This window comes from Mustela lutreola, chromosome 5 (assembly GCF_030435805.1).
Source record: "Mustela lutreola isolate mMusLut2 chromosome 5, mMusLut2.pri, whole genome shotgun sequence".
Classification (NCBI taxonomy): Eukaryota; Metazoa; Chordata; class Mammalia; order Carnivora; family Mustelidae; genus Mustela; species Mustela lutreola.
In genome coordinates this window covers 18,288,121-18,302,774 of record NC_081294.1, presented here as the reverse complement: position 1 = coordinate 18,302,774, position 14,654 = coordinate 18,288,121, and positions in this window count along the sequence as shown.

The window sequence follows — 14,654 nt, the reverse complement described above, 5'->3', positions numbered from 1 at the left end:
CCTTTGAGAAACCTGAGTCGAGATACTGAAAGCAGGGTATCCTAGCCTCACACTGAAATAGAAAAGGGCAGTAGATTTCAGGATCCCCGAGATTAGCGCATCATGCTGAGGTGCCCAGTATCATGTTTCTCGATTCTATCCTTCAAGTACCTTCAGGGATATTAGGATTCCTCCAGAGTAAAGTATCTGGATTTTAAAGGACATTTAGCAGCCATAGGAAGCATTTCAGATGGGTAGATGCTAGAGCTGCTTTAAACTGTATCATCTTGTGTCTTTATAAATATATACATTAGATGCTCTGTTAATAAAATGCAGCTTGATTTACACAGTTTTCTTGCAATGTCTCAATGTAAAGAACAATGTGCATTATTATTATCTTTTAAAACGTCCTCCTGATTTAGGAGCCCAGTGTAAGATACATTCAAGGATGTTTTAGAAACTCTTCTCTAGGTGTATAGTTTATGGTTCACATAAAAATTCTAGGGATCTCATTTCCTTAAACTGTTTCAAAAGTATCTTCATTTTTAAAAAGAGACTATCAACATATTTTCTGAATCCTAGTGAAGAAAAAAAATTCATAAACATGAGAAAACGGAAAATAAATAAATTGGCGGGTAGTGATTCTGAATATAAAGACAATATTCAATAAAGAAATAACTATGAGAAATGATGATTTGTTTTATTAATTCCTTTGACTATCTTGATTATTATTATTTTTTAACCAGTGGCTGGTACTCACTTCAAAAGGGAGCACAGCTGTATTGTTCCTTCTGTAAACTGTAGTATATTTCAGGATTTATTTTAGATCAGGAGGTTTTTAACGCTAGAACTAAGGAGCCCAGAGCTTCAGCCTCCCTCTCACTCAGAGGAACACATGTTCTGTGGGTGGAAGGGAGAGTTGCCTCTGATTCCAGTTTTTCTAACAGAGAAATAAGAAACAGCACACTTCTCTGAAGAATGTGTCCTGCCAGCATGTCTCCCAGTATGTTTCTCTCCCAATGTTGAAAAAGTGAAGATCCAGAATCTACAAATTAATCTTTCTATACCAAATGTGCCCCAGGGTACAGGCTGCTCTTATCACCTCCTTCCTGATTTTCTACATCTCTGTTAAGGACCTTGGAGATACCAGACGAGAGGCAATGTCTTGCTGCTCTAAGAGTGCTCGCAGACCAGCAGGACAGGCATCTCCTGGGAATGTTCTAGGAATTCAGAATCTCAGGCCCAATCCATACCTAAAGAATCATAATCTGCATTTGAATGTGATTCCCAACTGATGGACAGTCAAGTTAAAATGTGAGAAGCACTGGTAATAAACTCATGGAACAAATACATTGAAATGTGAACTCTAATGCCGAAAGCTCACTGGAAGAATTCTTGTGTGCCCCTTTGTACTCTGATATTTATTTATTTATTTATCAGAGAGAGAGAGAGAAAGCACAAGTTTAAGCAGGGGGAGCAGCAGGCATAGGGAGAAGGAGAAGCAGGCTCCCAGCCCACCAAGCAAGGAGCCCAATGTGGAGCTTGATCTAAGGACCCTGGGATCATGACCTGAGCAGAGGGTTAACGGACTGAGCCAACCAGGCGTGCCTGTACCCTAATCTCTTGCCCAACCTCTAATCTACCCTCAAGCCTGTTCCCTCAAATTTATCTCTAGTCCAGGCTTCAAACCATTTCAGTTCCTTTTGGAAGATAAATCCCTTGAGCTGGATGCTAAAATTTGACTTTATTATTTCTTACTTATTTTCCCCCTTTTAATTCTCTCTTGCTGGGTTCAGCTTTGATCCCTGCCTCTCACCTCTTGATTATTTTTTTCCCCTATGTTATTACCTCTTTTGTGTTTTAATTCTTTTTCCCAGCAATGATCCTATACAGGAATGCTTCACTTTAGGGACAAAACTGTCAAACATCTCTCCTGACAATGTTTAGCCATTTATCAGCCACCAAAAGCTGATTCCAATCCAGAGTCTGACACATGAAGGCAGATGCTTTCAGCAGGAAGACCAGAGGGACAACGGTATTCTGTTCTGATGTGCTAAATCCACTTTCATAACAGCTTTTAAAAATTTGTGACAGTAACAGGAAAAAAAAGAATTAAGAATACATAGTCTTTGTATTGAACTGGGACTTAAATTAATATGAGTATTTAGACACCAAACCAGGTATGAAGTATTAACTTATAGATTCACTAAAAACATTGACATAATTTGTCCATGCCCTAGGCTGATATTAAATAAAAAAAAATCAAGCAAACAATCTTCTATGGTTTTTATGGAATGATTGATGTAATGAAATAAGATATCAAAATATGTTATATTTTTTTAAAGAATCTGGGAATCAGGAAAAATTTATGAAATATGTGCCTTAAAAAGGAAATAAAAGTAGAATATATTTTAGGTGAAAATATAATGAGTTTCTACCAGTTTAATCCAAAAGAAAAAATTTTAAATGGTGCTCTGAGAAAGCATATTTCCAAATAAATTAATTAAAAAACAAGGATGGGCTATACTAATAATTTAAATTGGAAAAGGTCAACAATAAATTTGAAAACAGAAGCAAGAAAAAAATAAATGAAAGGATACAACAGAAATCAATACAATAAACAAACAAGCTAGCAAAGAACACTAAAGTTGTTGATTAGTACAATCAATTGTAGTTCTTTGAAGTATTAATAAATGACAACATATTAAAGAATGATCATGGAAAAAAGTCTGAGAAAGGACAAAAATAAGCATATGAATAACAACATATGATAATTTATAACAATAAACATATGATAATAACAGTGCAAGGGCTTCATAATGATGCTTGGGTTTTAAAAAATAAAATTTGATTTATAATTTGATTTCAATAAATATATGTCAACTAAACAAGGAGAATAATGCCTAAAAATTGCAAAATTGAATAAGAGCAAATGTCCCAGCTTCCCAAAAGGAAGCAAGCACCAGAATTATAAAAACATTCTTTACAAGGTTGAAGGATACTTCTAACCCCTATTAGTCAGTTGGAACTGTCGTAATGCAGTACAACAGACCGGGTAGCTTAAACAACAGTAATTTACTCGCATAGTTCTGAAGACTGGAAAGTCTGAGATCAGGGTGTAGGATTGTCAGTTTCTGGTGAGAGCTCTCTCCCCGTCTTGCAGCTGGATACCTTCTTACTGTATCTTCACATGGCATTTCATGGTACACTCACATGGAGAGAGAGCAAGAGAGTTCTCTGGTGTCTCCTCTTATGAAACCAAGCTTATGGCCTCACGTAACTTTTATTACCTCCTTAAAGGTCCTGTCTCCAAATACAGTCACATTGGGTGTTAAGGCTTCAATATATGAACTTAGGGGGACACGATCTGGTCCATGGTATTCATCCCTGCCCTCTAAATTCATATCCTCAAGTGCAAAAATTGATCCATTCCTCCCAACAGCTCAAAATATCTAAACGCATTCCAGCATCAACTCTACAGTCCAGAGTCAACATCCACCTAAACATCTTCTAAATCAGACATGGGTGAGATTTGAGGTTTGATACCTTCGGAGGAAAAATCCCTTTCCAGGTATGAACCCCTAAAACCAGACACGTTATGTACTTACAAAATGCAATGATGAACAGACGTAGGATAAATATTTCCTTTCCAGAAAGGAGAAACTAAAAGGAAGAAAGTGGTAATGGGTCCTAAACAAGTCCAAAACCTGGCAAGGCAAATTTCATTACTTCTGAGGGCTGGAGAACAATCTGTTTGGTGTAATGTTCTGCCTTCCAGATCCAATATGGTGGCTCTGGGTTGCTGTCCGCTCCCCCCCACCCCCGGGGTTGTGCAGGGCGGCCATGCCTATGGGGCTCACTGCAAGGGCCCTGTCATTCACTGAAATCTAAGCCTAGACCCCTGAGCCTGTGGTGGGAGTGACAGCCTCATTGGTCTCTGAATCACCTTTGGGGTCAACTTTCCCCTTTTCTGAAGGATGAGGCATGTTTGCAACCAAACAACTCTACCATTTTGTCCTGTTCCCTTTGATCCAAACTGGCAAAGTCTCTATTGCTGAGGTCCAGAGTGGTGGTGTTTTGGTACAATCCCATCTTTATTCCTGGTTTCTGGTGACATAGCTGATGAAATTCATAGTTCACTCTCTCACTAACCTCTTTACCAAACGGTTGTCTAGTTATACCCCTAGGGCTGTCTTCAGCACAGGTTTTCCCAGGTTTTTTTGCAACATGACTATGCTGAGAATTCTCTAGATCTTCAAGTTCTGGTTGCCTTCCATTTAATAACTTCTTTTCATTTTGTCTTTCTCCTCTCATATTTTGCTAATAGCAGTCAGGAAGACCCAGGCTATACCTTTAATCTTTCACTTAGAAATCTTCTCAGCTAAGTATACCATTTCATTGTTCATAAGTTCTATCTTCCACAAAACATTAGAACACAAATAAGCCAAGTTATTTGCCAAGTTCTTCTTTAAAACAGGGATCACCTTTACTCATTTTTCAATATCCTATCCTTATTTTCATCTGAGACTTCACTATAATGAACTATAACCTCCATATTTCTACTAATATTACATTCATAATTATTTATGAATTATTTAAGAAATTGGGGGCTTTCTCAATGCCTCAACCTCCATCTCCCCAAGCCCTTTATTTTCTGAGCTCCCATTAGAACATGGATCTTTAACATTTGTATTCTACCTATAACCTCTTTGCGACAACCCAGATTTTGACTGGCGTGCTCCACAAAACTCCTCCAGCCTCTACCTCTTCCTCAGCTGCAAAATCACTTCCCCATTTTTAGGTATTTATTATAGTACCTCTATGTTCCAAAATCTAGATTAATCTCTTCAGGCAGCCATAACACAATTCCAAAGACTATCTGGCTTGAACAATAGAAATTAATTTTCTCACAGTTCTGAAAGCGGAAATTCTGCGATCAAGGTACCAGCTGGTTTCCAGTAAAAGCCCTTTTTCTGGTTTACAGATGTCCACTTTCTGATTCTGTGCTCATATGGCCCATCCTCAGTGTGTACACACACGCGCGCATGCGCACACACACACGTGTGCACTTGCACACACACACATACACACCTACCTATGCAAACACACAGCTTCCTGCTGTCTCTCCTTGTAAGGAGATTAATTCTGTTGGATTGGGCCCCACCCTAGTAACCTCACTTAACTTTAATTACTTCCTTATAGGCCCAATCTCCAAATATAATCACATTGAGGGTTAGAGCTTCAATACGGAGAAGACACAATTCAGCCTATATTACTATCTTATACAAACTTTTTTAAAGTATAGAAGAAAAGAGAATTACCCACCTCATTTTGTAGGTATAGAATATCTATGATAACAAAACTGGAGAAGATGACTAGAGATATGTATGCTTTATTTTTTAAAAGATTTTATTTATTTACATATTTGTGGGGGGAGGGAAAGAGAGAGAAGAAGAGAGAGAATGAGCTGTGGGAGGGGAAGAGGGAGAAGGAAAAGCAGACTTTCTGCTGAGTGCAAAGCCAGACACCAGGATCATAAGATCATAACCTGAGCCCAAGTCGGAAGCTTAACCAACTGGGCCACCCAGGTGTCCCAAGGTATATATGTTTTTAAAGGATGGCATAATTTTGGTAGTAGATAATGGGTATATAGTGGTTCTTTACTCCAGTTTATTTTGTATATGTTTCATATTTTCTATAATAAATCTATTAAATATGCAGGAAAGAAAACTAGAGTTGAACAACAAAGAAAGTAAATATAGATCATTATCTTTGTTGTTAATTAGATTCCCCAGGAAATGACTCTGAAATGGTGTTTGGTTAGGAGGGAGATTATTAGTGAATGATCTTGGGATCAATGACTATGGGAGTGGAGGATTGGACAGAGAGGGAGGATGAGCTATGATGTACATGTGAACTAGAATCTCAGGTGAATTGATGGGGAGCTCTGGAACTAAAAATCTACCTCAGCTATCTTGTACTGTATTGGACTGAAATGCCCTGGTCTTTGGACACCTGCCTCTAATAGTCATTGCATTTGGATTGTCCAGGAAAGGCATGACCTTGGGTGAAGTGGATTTGCAGTTGAGGAAATCCCTGAAGGGTTTGACAGCCAAAGGCTGTCTGCACTCCCAGCATCTGGGCAACACGTTTCTCCTTGAAAGAGGATTGGATGGCACATCTTCATTCCCAACCCAGTCCTCCTATCTATGTAATTTTGAGGAGGAGCTCCTACACGACTCAAGTGGTCCTCCCTTTCCAAGATAAAGGTAGTAAATGGAAGACATTCCCACTGCTAGAGCTGATCTTGGCACTGCCACAGATGCTCACCATCTCCTTCCTCCACTATCTAACCTAGATGGCTCACATACTCAGATAATATTTCTTCTGGATTCTGTGTCCTACTTCTAGACTGACCCGGAACTTCAGTTCCAAAGGATTGAGCCTCATGTCATGACCTTGTTTTTCAAAGCATAAAGTAGCTACACAAGTCTGTTTACCATCACAATAAGAGAAGGAAGAGGAAAAAGTCCCCAAGTATATTGTTTGTTTCAAATGTATTATCCTCATTTTTTTAATAGCAGTTCATTCTTTTTGTGATAATTAGGATCTATTCCAGATGTGAAGACAATATTTTCTTATTTCCTACCATGACATCAAAACCTCTAAAGACCACAGTTATGGGACAGAGAAGATACATTCTCTGAGTGGATGATGGACAGGTACACTTAAGCAGGACACTCCTTCCATTTCTTGGTTCATGGAATTATATATTTTTCCTTTGGAAGACATAAAATCTTACAAAGGTTTTTCATTCAATGTGTATACTGAATTCTGGAGGATGGCTCCTCATTGTTGTATCATTTCTGATACTTCTGAGCTGGTGGGTCAAATATGCTTTCAGTAAGATGTTCCAATCATCTATTAGACTGGCAGCTTCTTAGCAGTTGATATGCATTACAGCTAATGCATCCAATAGCATTGGACTAACTTCTATTCTTCCTTTTCTGAAAAGTGTGTTCTCTGATGTTAAGATGTGGTTCCAATGGAATTAACCCTTTGTAAACCCACAAATAGTTGGATTTTGAAAAGAAATTCCATATTTGGAAAAGCTGTTAACTCTTTAGAATAAACCCCTGGCCTTTCCAAGGAGAAAAGGATTCAATAGTCAACTTGCCCACCCTGGGGTTGATTAGACCTCACAAAGGATGCTGTCATTTCAGGCTTCATTATTTGTCTCTATTGCTGTAAGTTGATCTGTCAGGGAGTTAACATTGATATCTGCATCCATGTATCGAGTCCCATTCTTACCCAAGAGGTTGTTGACTTTGGATAATCAACTTACTTGGGGCTATAGTTTAACTCAAAAATAAGTCTTGAACCAAGTTCTCTATTTGCCTGCCTTCTCACTAGAGATTAGAGCCCAGTTATACTGAAGAGACTTTTTGACTTTCATATTTGGTATGAAGTTGCTTGTTAATTACTCTGGCCTTTCATATTGTTTTCCTAGGATCGGTTCAATGTATTCAGGTCCATCCAATGCCATTATCTTTATTATTAACATATTCCCATATATGTTACATTCCTGTACGTCATTCCAGTTAATGTATTTCCTCCCAAGCTATACTATCCAATTCTCCCTTGGTAATGGGGTCTCCAGTTTCAGCTTGATATTGAGTGACCTAGGTCCCAGATCATATCTCATTACCTAATTTTGAGACAACTTCTGACATCAACTCTCACAAGTTGGATTTTCTGTAAAGCTGACCCTGAGTTGGAGATTACTCTGTGTGGAATGCTTACTAGCAGAGTAGACTTGGAACCAATTCCAATGGAAAGAATGGGGAAAAAGTAGCAATGCAGAGGGAAAGGTTCAGCTGTGAAGTATGTCTGAACAACAGTCTCAGATGAACCCAATGGGGCAGTTTGGAATCCAAATGGTTTAGCTGAGTTTTCTCATATTGGTCTGAAATGGACCGGGCTTCTTACTCTTGCCACTGTCAGTGTCTGGAGGGTGTCAACCTCTAACACTGGGAGGCTTCTATCCTTGGATGAGGTAACCACTGCTGAGGAACTCCACAAAGGGGCAGCTACTGACTGCTCCCATCACTCCCAGCATTAGGTCAAAGCAAAGGAGATTGAGTGTTATGTATTTGCATTCATGACAGTCATATATGCTTAGATACTGAATCCAGAAATTTCATATTACCAATAATAACTAATAAAACATAAGACAGATATCCTACAAATCTGTATTTCATATCTGCATTTTGAGGAAGCCAAGACAGTTCAATATCAGCAAACATATGATGTAATTTACCATTTTGATTAAAGGAGAAAACCAATGTGATCATCTCAATTGGTATCAAAAATAGTTTTTGACATACAGTATTTAGTCTGAATTCTAACAAGCAATCAAACAGATGACTATTAAAGACAAAAGTATAAGGATATTTATCAAAGTTGATAAACTATATATTCATGAGAAAAGTATGGCATGCATAATGTATATTTGTGAAATAGTAAAAGCTTTTCCATTAAATTTTCAATGATATTCAATTTCTACTTGTGGCCTAGCCACTACAGTAAAGAATGAAAATAGTCAATAAGGTATTCACTATAGTGTCAAAATGGTAATATTACCATCTACCTAGAAATTGTAAGATTAAAAAAAACTAAAAAAAGTATTAATTACTCCCAAAATATTCTATCAATTTCAGTGAAACCTAATGAATAGTTTCTATCATGAAATTATTCCAAAATCCATACGTAATAATAAATATAAAAGGACTGCTAGAAAATTATGGAAAATAAGGTCAGATAACATTAGCTCTGTCAGAAATTAAAATATTGCAACAATATAATATTGTTACATCAATGTATTTATGTATCAGTAAAGACCAGAAACCTAAGTATAGGGGCACCTGGGTGGCTCAGTGGGTTAAAGCCTCTGCCTTTAGCTCAGGTCATGATCTCCGGGTCCTGGGATTGAGCCCCGCATCGGGCTCTCTGCTCAGTAGGGAACCTTCTTCTCCCCCTCCCTGCCTGCCTCTCTGCCTACTTGTGATCTCTCTGTCTGTCAAATAAATAAATAAAATTAAACTAAATTTAAAAAAAGCCTAAGTATAAGCAGAAATCAAGGAAATGATCAGAAACACATTTATACTCACATACCCCTCATATACACATATTTACATGGTCTACAGTAAGATGTGGGAACAAAATACTTAAGGAATAGTTGGATAAATGTTAAAACTTCAGAATTTAAATGATTATATAAAGTGAAATATAAATGACAAACCAGAATAAGCTAAAGGTATTCTGTAAAGCTATCTAAAGATGGGTATCTAGAATATACAAAGATATGTGTAAGTAATAATAAAAATAAACAAAAACACCAAAGTAATTAAAAAGGACAATAATTATGAGCAAGCAAATCACAAAGAAGAAATAACTTGCAAACAAAGAAAATGTATTCAGTCTTATTAAAATAGGGAAATGCAAATTAAAACAATATAAATAGTATTATTGCAATATCAGATAAAAACAATTAAGATGTTTGATAATATCAAATGTTAAAATGTGGTGGGAATTGAGTATTCTCTAAAAGGAACTGGTGGCAATGTATATATTTATAAGCCATACAGGAGGGTTACTAGGCTGCATTTATTCATATATAAATTGTACTTGATTAAAAGACCACATCCTAGTTTATACCTTAGAGAAATATTTATACAGATAGTCTACTTGTACTGCCAAAACCCAAAATATATTGCAAGTGAGCAAGTACATTGCAGAATAATATGTATATCATGACACCATTTAAGGAAAACTAATGAAGAAGTCAGAATTGTATTTTTTATAAGACCATATTGGAAAAAGATCAGCAATAAATGGGTCAGAAAATTGATAGTGTCTGAGGAATGGAGTGAATGGGATTTGCGAATTAGAGTAAATAGAATTGGTTGTAATTTTTTAAGACTATGGATGCATGTTTTATGTGTATAATTAGAAGAAATAAGACAACGTCTATAACAAGGAAGAAAAATACAAGGAAATAGACCTGGGACTTAAAAGAGCAGTAAATTTTAGGTCAATAATGAGAGCAATAAAATCTGGAGTTAAGAAATAATTCCTTAAAAAGAATAAGAGAGGCCAAAGAAATTTATGCTTAAAGAGAGGGAAGTAGAATTGCTAATAGGACATCAACTATGTAAAGACATGGGATATGGAAAGAATATTGGATTGTCAAGTGTCTAAATTTGGGGATATCTCCCAAAACATATCAAGGAGGAAAAAAGAAAAAAGAAAAAAGAAAAACCTCTAAAATACTCTGAGTCTTTTTGGTCTCATCTAACTAACCTGTAACTAAAAATGATTTTGATCTAAGTGTTGAAATCTCCTACATATATCTGAAACATTGAACATATTAGTGTCTGCCCTGGGTTGAAAGATGTCTGCTCTTCATTATTTGAAAGCTAAGCTGCACACTGTAAATGAGGGGCCTACCTTTCTCTAAATGCTACAGTAACCATTTAAGATAATACAAAGTTTAGTTCTACACTTCTGAGGTATGGAGAACAAATGACCTTTATCGTTTTGACAATGTGGCAGAACTGAACAGAAAGAAACATTAAAACGATATATATATATATATATATATATATATATATATATATATATAGGAATTTTAGTCATTAAATTGATATCCAACAATCACGTACAGCAAGTTGTACCCTCATTTCTTTCTGGTGAATATGTATAGGTAACCTAAATTAATTTCTGAGTACATATAGATTTTGTGCTAAGTCACGACAGGAAAAAAATAAAGAAGAAGAAGAAGAAGAAGAAGAAGCCTCTTTTCCATCATCTATACTATAAGTAATGATATATTCAAAATATTAGCATCTATCAGTTGCTTTTCAGTTTCTCCCGTATCCCTTTTCTGATGGTGTGACACGAGCTGCAATAGGAAAATAGTTAACAATTACTGATCTCACACATCACAGAAAAAATGAGAAACTCATTATTTTAGTTCTATTGAGCAGTATGTTATCCTAACAAGTTTTTAGAAGAAAAGGTAATAACCTTGTTCTTCAAATATAGGAATTGAATTTATCTTTCTTTTTATCTGAGACTGCAAGGGGCAAGATTCTCAGCAAAGGGCACTTCATTAAGCAGAAATATCAATAGTGCTGTTTGGCTGTGATGTATTAAATTCCACGTGTGTGACCAACCCGGAGTGGAGGTAGAAGAACCTTCCTGCTAGCCAAGGGAGTATTCTTCAAACATTAGCCATTATTATTTTATCTTCTTAAAATGAAGGCAGAGGATTTTTGTCATTGTTATTTATTCTTTTATGCCATCCCACGTGTATCTTTCCCTTCTCAGGACACAAAAGACATATATAGGTGTTCTGTTCCATTCCACACAATTTAACACGTATTACTCCTTATCTGGTATACAGATTTTTGGTTTTGCCTAGCCATGCTCTCTTTAGGGTCAGAGATTGTAAATCTTTGATTTCACGTAGAACCCATGATTCTATGCCCAGTTCGTGCTCAGAATAAATATGAAGAACAGCAGATTTTTTGGCCCGGGAAGGATTGTGAAATAAAGCCGTCCAACTTCCCTTGTCTTCTCCAAGAAAAGACTGAGGGACCAGGTAAGTTTAAGGTATTTTCTCAAGATTAGTGAGTGTGTTTCCTGACTGATTATACTCTCCCCTGATAAAATTCAAATAAATTGTTCTTTCACTTAAGAAGTTACCTACATACTTTAAAAAGAACTATTTCTAAAATGTCCAAAATCATGAAGCATCAATGAAACAAGGCATGAATGATACAGTGAAATACACGTCATGTACCTCATGAAATATTTACTGAAACATCAGAATTTTCAAGAGTTAAAGGTTTGAAACAAAATCCTCCAAGTAGCCTTCATTAAATAGCTAATACTCAGAAACATTTTGACATTCATTTGTAATTATTATCATTATTATTAAAGTATAGTTACCATGTTACCATGTTACATTAGTTTCAGGTGTACAACATTGTGATTCAACCTCTCTATACATTATGCTATGTTCACAACAAGTACAGCTATCATTTGTTACCATCCATCACTATTACTATTATAGCCATTGGCTATATTCCCTATGCTGTAACTTTCATCCCCATGACTTATTAATTTCATGACTGAATGCCTCTATCTCCCATTCCCCTTCACTCACTCTAACCATCCCCTCATTCCCCTCCCTTCTAGAAGGCAACTACCAATTTGTTCTCTGCATTTATGCATTTGCTTCTGCATTTTTGGTTTGTTCATTCGTTTCACTTTTTAGATTTCATAGATAAGTGAAATCATATAGTATTTGTCTTTGTCTATCTTATTTCACTTAGTATAATACCCTCTAGTTCTATTCATGTTGGCACCAATGGTAAAATCTCATCCTTTTTTAAGATTGTGTTTATTTGACAGAGAGAGAGCACAGGCTGGGAGAGCAGCAGGCAGAAGGAGGAGCAGGTTCCCCACTGAGCAAGGAGCCTGATGTGGGACTAAATCCCAGGACCCTGGGATCATGACCTGAGTGGAAGGCAGAGGCTTAACTGACTAAGCCACCCAGGCACCCCAGTTCTCATCCTTTTCTAGGACTGCATCATAAATATATATATATATATGTGTGTGTTTGTGTATGTATATTTATATGTGTGTATATATTTATGCATATTTATGTGTTCATGTGTATATTTATGCATATATGCATTTATATATAATAATATGATGTATAATATAATAAATTATATATTATTATATATCATAATATTATATATAAATGCAGGTATAATGGAATATAATGGAATATACACACATAGTACATGTATATAACACATATATATATAATGGAATTACTTAGCCATATATGTCTTCATGTAACAGTAATGACTACTTCTTGTAATATCACCTGGTAGAGAAATCCTCAATAATTTTTTTTTAAATTCCATTTGATCCTATCCTCATCAGTACATCTATGTTCTACCCACATTTATTTTTCCCTTTTCAGTACAAAAAAGACAAGTATAGATAGTCTGTTCCATAAATGTCCACGTCAGTGAGCTAAACAAAGCCCCCAAAACTCAATGGCATATAAATACACACACACACACACATATATATATATATATATATATATATATATATATATATATATAATTTCACACACACACACACTCACAGATATCTGGGTAAGTTGGGGTATCTCAGCTTCAGGGGGTAAGTCTGCAAGTCAGTTGGGGATTCAGTTTCAAACTTGAGTCCTAATCGATATGTTACTTGTGATCAGTGAGCTACTACAAAAGAAAAATTACAAGATACTATTTAGCTAGACAAGGAAGACTTTCCTTAAGACCTCAACAGTAGGAGAGAGAGAGAGTGAACTCAGCTACAGTGTAACAGGTACATCTGGGGATTTATAACCAACAGGCAGGTTAGGAGCCAATGGATGGAAACTTGCTACTAAGAGAAACTTGGTTAAGTATCAAGGATGAGGGAGAGAGGGGTGCCTGGATGGTTCAGTCATTAAGCGTCTGCTTTTGGCTTCAGTCATGATCCCAGAGTCCTGGGACTGAGTCCTGCATTGGTCTCCCTCCTTGGTGGGAGGCCGCCTTCTCCCTCTCCCATTCCCCCAGCTTGTATTCCCTCTCTCGCTGTCTATCTCTCTGTCAAATAAATACATAAAATCTTAAAAAAAAAAAAAAAAAAAGATGAGGGAGAGAGAAACTTGATTGGATATCAAGGATGGGTTGGAGAATGGGAGAAGAAGAGCTTAATTTGCTACCAATGATGGAGGGATTCTTGGTCAGCTACCTTCTTGGGATTCTTTACTATAACTGGGATCTACAGGCCAGGGCCAGGGTTAAGGAGAAGGCCTAGTCAAAGAGAGGGCTTAGGAGAGGCTGGCTACAGCTTGGTCAAGGATGGAGTTTTCCTTAGGGCTCAAGAGGAGTCCTTGTCTCAACTCAGAGTAGAAACAGTGGTAGAAACACAAGTGGACTCACTCATTACACAGGCACATTTTAAGTCTTTGTTAAGTGGGGTTTACTAACACCTCAGTGTTCAGTCAGCCAAATGGGTAGTGTGGAAGGAAACAGAGGATGGAGAGAAATGAGCATTTGCTAAACTCTAGTAGACACTATCAGTGGGTACACATCTCCAGTTTCTGCTCAGGGAAGCTTCCAAATCTGAAGGCTTTTGATGGTAGGGCAAATGAAGCATTCCATTCAGGAACAACTTGGCACTGATCCTTTCCATTTTCTCTCAGTTCTATCTCACAAAAGACCCTCCTGATGCACCTTGTCATCTTCCAATCTGAGAATGGTCTACTCAGACGAAGTTTGACTTAGCATGCAGAATAGAAAAACTCCCTTTTCAAATCCACTTCTTAATCACTCCATTCTGCTCTAAGTTGTTTTATTAATTCTTTTTGTGTTTCAGTTTCTGCCACTGAAAAAAAAATCATCTCTAAGGCTTATTTTTGACAGCAAAGGAGAAGAAAAAATAGGAAGGAATGTAGATTAATATACATCCGGATATAATGGGAAAATATATTTTAACAATTTGGGGTGTGTGTATAAGAAAAAGAATACACAATTATGAACATAAAACTAGAAAGGAAG